This window comes from Temnothorax curvispinosus, unplaced genomic scaffold, assembly GCF_003070985.1.
Source record: "Temnothorax curvispinosus isolate PA1 unplaced genomic scaffold, ASM307098v1 QBEX01004583.1, whole genome shotgun sequence".
Lineage (NCBI taxonomy): Eukaryota > Metazoa > Arthropoda > Insecta > Hymenoptera > Formicidae > Temnothorax > Temnothorax curvispinosus.
The window spans coordinates 7,794-13,720 of NW_020214363.1; the positions used below are offsets into that span (position 1 = coordinate 7,794).

The 5,927-nt window shown below is 36.6% G+C and overlaps 1 protein-coding gene across 3 annotated transcripts in view; it reads right to left on the bottom strand.

Moving 5' to 3' along the window:
* LOC112453679 (CD109 antigen-like) overlaps positions 1 to 2,858 on the bottom strand; it is a 10,594-nt gene extending 7,736 nt beyond the window's left edge. For 2 of the 3 annotated variants that reach the window (XM_025014563.1, XM_025014564.1), the window contains exon 1: positions 2,587 to 2,857. The gene's annotated coding sequence lies outside the window, so the exon portion shown is untranslated. Of the gene's footprint in view, positions 1 to 2,586 lie in introns of all 3 variants that reach the window. The other variant, XM_025014562.1, reaches the window with a different exon arrangement.
* Between the last annotated feature and the right edge of the window lie 3,069 nt (positions 2,859 to 5,927).

Here is a 5,927-nt window from a genome sequence, read left to right on the forward strand (position 1 = left end):
AAATTATTTAATTCAAACAAAAAGACGTTTAAACATCTTTGAAAAATTAATGTTTTTTTTTAAATACTTTGTGGATGTATGTCAATTCAGAGAATCTATAATTTGAACGTAATTTATCCCAACTTTATTTTCGACGAATCAAAATCTGTAATTTGAACGTAGTTTATCCCAACTTTATTTTCGACGATTAAATGTGCATTTTAAAAAATATCTTTATGTCACTTAATACAACATCAAAATTACATTGCAAAATAATGAACGATTTGCGCTTTCCAAGAATTATCTTCCAAGATTTTGCAATGTAACAACGGTAATCAATTGCGATTTTTTTTTCTACGAACGTGTGTTACGAGGTGAAAACTCGGAAGGCAGTGATAGATACAAATGAACGCATAAAAGTCAAGAATGTTAAACATCGCGAGTAATTAGACGTCATTATGTACGTAAATGACACAATGTGCACCGTGCGCACAGATGCCCATATAATTATGTCGCCGTGCAGTTTCCCTTCTTTGCGAAAGCTCAGCTCGTCACAATATACCGGTTTTTCCGGGAGTCCATTATCTATATCCGTCATCGTTAATTTCGAAGTTACGATCCGAATGAAGTAATTATATACTAGCTGCGAGAGGAGGGGAAAAAAGACACGACGGCGGATAAATACCGTGACCGATTATTCCTCGAATAAAAGTCTCGATATAGCCGTGTCGGATCGTGATGTCAGAGCGACAGAGAGAAAGAGAGAAATAAAAGCCGGGGAATTCCGACAAAACATACGGAAATATTTTTTGCGTACGTTACATCCGCGTGTTACATAATGACCCGCGTGTCAGCGAAAACGTTTCTATTCTCATGGAGATCTTTGAAATATTATATTCGTCAAAAGTTCAGCTTTGCAGATATCCCATATTACGCAGTTACATTTCGCGGAAATAGTGAAGTAATTGAGCGTCACGGTGTAGCAATTTGGATGCAAAATTCTTAACTATATTTCAGAAGCTTGCCTCATCGTGCAGCAAGTACAGAGCATTGCATGCTGCCAAGCAGCATGGTAATAAATGCTCTGTTTAAACTTTAAGCAAACATTGTAAAGATAGAGATAAACTTGCTATCACATGTATCCCGATGACGCAAAAATGCAGCGTTTTCTTTGAAATGGAAAACATCACTTCTTATCTACTTTCTGTTAACTTAATAGCTATCAGGATATTTGATATACATAACATATACTTAAATACTACTTTTTATGTGTTCAGAAGTATCTGTTGTCAATACGACATTTATTTAACTCTAATTACTCGCATTATCTAAGCGTAAACTTGACGCATTATCTCTTAAGCGATAATAAGTTTAATTTACTCTTGTTGTTAGAAGAAGACAGGAAGAATTTGACAGATCAAGACAGAATTTTAAATTAATTAAAACTATTTTAATTTTAACTTCAATTTATTAAATTTTTTAAATTAAAACCTGAATTTTTTATACGTTTCTGTTAAGAAAATCCTTGTCCATCAAACTTTTGCTATCACCTGATCAGTATTACTTCAATCTTATGACGAGACGTCATAAAGTTTATTAAGATTAAATATAACTAAAAATTCAAAAAAGTTTAATTTTTCGAAATCGTTTCCTCCTTTTTTTGTGAAAGAATAGCTAATACGTGATGGTAAATACTGCATGCGACAAACATAGGATCGAATTAAGAGTTTCTTAGTGCTGAAAGTCTCGTAACATAAGTAGGATTTAATTCCATTTGACACCTTTGCAATGCTCCGCTTCTTTTGCAAAGAAACAAGATATGGGCGTATTGTAAATTCTAACTCCGCGAGACATTCCTCGTACTCATCAATCATATTTATCGTATCGAGGATGTGGAAAATATTGTGCACGATTTTTTTTTACCAATATTCAAAGCAATTTTTTATTTTAAATTTTTCATTAACAGTAACATAAAGAAATTTAAATAATAAATAATAACTTTCAAGTTGCGAACGATTGAAAAAAAGTTGAAAGTTGCTAGAGATTACAATTTCTCTCGACATATTCTCGCTGAGGAAAAATCGACCCGAAATTAATCAAGGAATCTGTCCTTAAGACAATACGCGGGAAGTGGGACACTCCGTATATGATAATAGAGCGAAATTTCTCAGCATGAAAGTATTCATATTAGGCTACTCCACTTTCCATTGGTTTGCTCCGTAAATTGGGAAACCGACGAGGTTGATGTCAAATTCAACGACCGACCTGTCGTTCCCCGTCGATTAAATTCCACCTGCCATCAGCTCGTTTAGGTCCGTATAGATTGCTGACCGCAATGAAAGTACCGCGCCAGACGATTCGTCGCTACGACTTTGGAACTTTCACCGACACGGGGAGATTCAGGGCAATCGTCGAGGAAAGAAAAAAAAAGGAAAGAAGACAATGGGACCTGAGGGCCCATTGAACAGTCGGACCTGTTCGGTATGGGCCCTCGGTATGCGTCCCGAAGAAAGGCGAAGGGAAGGATACCTGCTGCGAGAGGACAGGTATAAAGAAGGTCGCGTCATCGCACAAAATATAATTCGTCTCGGTGACTCGGTGACTCACCTCTGGCCAGAGACGGAAGCGGGCCCCAACTTCCTCGGCTGCACCGAGAAAAATGCACAGGCGAAACCGGAGACGGATCGTCAGCCGGGGAATCGCCGTAGACGGTGCGGTTCTCCGTCGGCGTTCCGCGATCTTCCGCTGCGGAACGCGCGGGAGGTGGACGCGGGAGGAGCTGACGCCGAAGTGAGTCGGGAGAGTCGGAGCGGAGGAGAGCTCCGGGAGAGTATATTCGCGCTCCTGCTAACGGCCCAACGGTTAAGCAAGCACTGACGGCCACTACCAATCATGGCAGCAAGAAACCGGGCAGTGCAGGTTTCCCTTCCGCCTCCACCGCGTCTCCGTCGCCGCCGCGCCGGGCCACACGGGACGATCTTTACCGTTAGATAAAAATAGCGCGATAATGCATCGGCTAGATACGCCGCGAGCTCTCGTCCCGCGAAAATCCTGCCTAGAAATGTATAGATATGCAGTTTGACTTACTTACTTCTTTTTTTTTTTAAATTATGTTTATAACGTCCGGTCTCAAAAGGCGCTGCGTAAAATAGAGTTTTGTACCGAGAGAGATTCGCGTGCGAATCATATTCAATTGTCTCACGGGAAGACATCCCGTGGAATCTCAGTTTTTTGGATGTTCATCCTTGAATCTCTTTCTTTTTCTTGAACGAAAATTGTGTAGGATTATACAATTCAAGTATAAACTCGTTTGCTGACTTGAATTAATTAAGCGGAACTGTTTGCAAATAACAAGTTTAACACTGCAAAATGCATCTCGGCAAGATAACACGGTTGCATACTATTGACACGCTTTAAGATTCAATTTAACGTTAATTGCTTCTATTTTGCGTCACGCTTACGCTTTGAGGATATAAAAGGCTTTCGGTTCTATTGACGTATGGCTTAAAATTCGAATGGTAGAATTCCAGTGAATAAACGGATATGGACGCGATTAAATCTGACGCATCCTGACGCGCGCGGCGTAATCTTAATATCCTTGCGTAGGCAACATCTGCGGCGCGCACGGTGACTTTAACGCGTGTCCCGGTTAGCGAGAGTAGACGAGGCCATCGTGTATGTAGGTCTGCTGAAGCATTTTGTATTCTTTTTGGCGTTGTTTGTCGGCATATATGCATGCCACTGAAAAGATACTATTTAACATCGTTATGGGATATATTTCGAAAGAAACGCAACTTCTTAACATCTGAACTCTATACTGAACTTTGTTACTACAATTTTTTCCTCGCGATGTTTTTCAATAAGATAAGATACAAATCGTAAATATTGTTAGAGAAATATGAAGCATCGCGATACTAAAAAAAGATGTTTTCTGTATAAAGAGAGACCTGCGAAATGTAACATTTTCAGCGTTTTGTAATTGATGAAATGTTTTACGAGGAGCATAATAGGTATATATGACAAAATTTGCAGAAGAAAATCACGATCTCGATAACGAATAATGGAGGTGAAGGTCTCGATGTTGAATCGATATAATATAATTATCGGATCATGTAAGTATATTTTTTAATTTTTCTTATTATTTTTCCTGTATATAGAAACAGAAATTATATAAGAAAAAAAATATATATGGACATATTTTGTATATAATTTTATATATTTAAACGTTTTTATATTCACAAATTTACCAGGTACATTTTCTGCAAACGACAGATTAGAAAAATTTTATTCATATTTCAAAACGTTAGGTATCTTCCCGGGTAGTAGAGTGACATCGAAAGTGACATTTACATAGTAATTTCAGTTTGTTTTGGTCTATTAGATATTGTTTTGTCTTTCCACAGTAGCCTTTCTACCTGAGTTAGCTTTTATTATATTTAGACGGGTTTTGTTGAAATATTAGTACAGCGTACTCTAATACCGAATGATTTATGACCCTAAAACTCTTCTCGTCACTTACTATTGTGACAAAAACCATTCATTATACTTTCTCTGAAAAAATTTATGAGGGTGAAATTGTTGAAAACGGGATTCTCTTTCGAGTCCAAATCATAACTCAAAGTAACAAAAAATTCTAGCTGTTAGTTATTATTTAACACACTCACCGCCTTATCGAGGGCACCGTCATCATAGGGCAGTCAAATAAATAAATGTCACGTACTATATTTTTATACGATTCAATACTATAAATTTTTACTACTATATCAATTAAATTTTTCATTGTTTTTTTTTTTATATTGGATGATCCAATTGGCATGAACGAAAAGTCACATAAAATGCGCTTGGCGCGGTGAATATATAAAATAGTAAGAAAAGGAGTTTGGGGAAATATAACAGAGTTTATATCAATGTATGCTAAAGGACGTACTTTGTTCATGTATAGATACACACACATATGGGCAGGGGAGAAGCGAAACCTTTTCTGCAGCCCCTTCCTAAAGAAATCGAGAGGGTTCAACGGAAGCGCACATCGTATCATATACACACACATACATGTATCTATGCGCACATGCATGCATCGTGCATCTATGCACACGCATATATTATACATATATATTTGTATAATATATACCTATATGTATATATGATGTACACTAACGGGATTCTCTCGGTTGTTGGATTAGGTCAGGTTTTTTCGATGAGATAGGAATGCAAGGGAAAGGATGAAACCCTTCTCCGCCCATACACATATATATACTACTACTCTTTTACATACATTTGAGTAAGGGCCGGTTGTTCCAACCTGTTGGAAACATTTACTATATTTACATTTACTATATATTTATTATTATTACTATTTACTATTGTCGGCAACATTTACTATAGTCTTAGTGAATTCTGACACACAGCTTGGACACATTATTTCATCGTCAACGACTTTCTTTACGTAAGAAATTCCACAAGTAATCAAAATTGCAAGCCTTTAATAAATTCATATAAATGCAGAAAATTCAAAATTATCCAACTAATTGATCAAGACAATATTCTCACACACTGACCAAGAATAGCAATACTGTACACGCACTATAAACAAGAATGTTTAATATACAATATATTAGACTGAAGAAATCAAAACAGTAGAGTAAGATTTGATGTATGATTGACATTTACATACAACATGTAATATACGTCAAAAGCAAAGCCGATGGAGAGAATTAATTAATTATCTTTTTCGGCAGGTTTATGGATACAAATTGAATAAGATATAATTGAAGAAAGTAATTGTCTCTGTTCCAATAGATATATTTTCTTTTGAGCTAGGTAGAAAAAAGGATTCAAGTAAGAAAAAAAAGACTCTGGTGGAAAGTCAAATTGGGAAAACGGGCTAAATAAGAACCATATGCTGTTGTTGATGTGTCGAGGTATAATTCCTTTATTTAAAAAAAAAA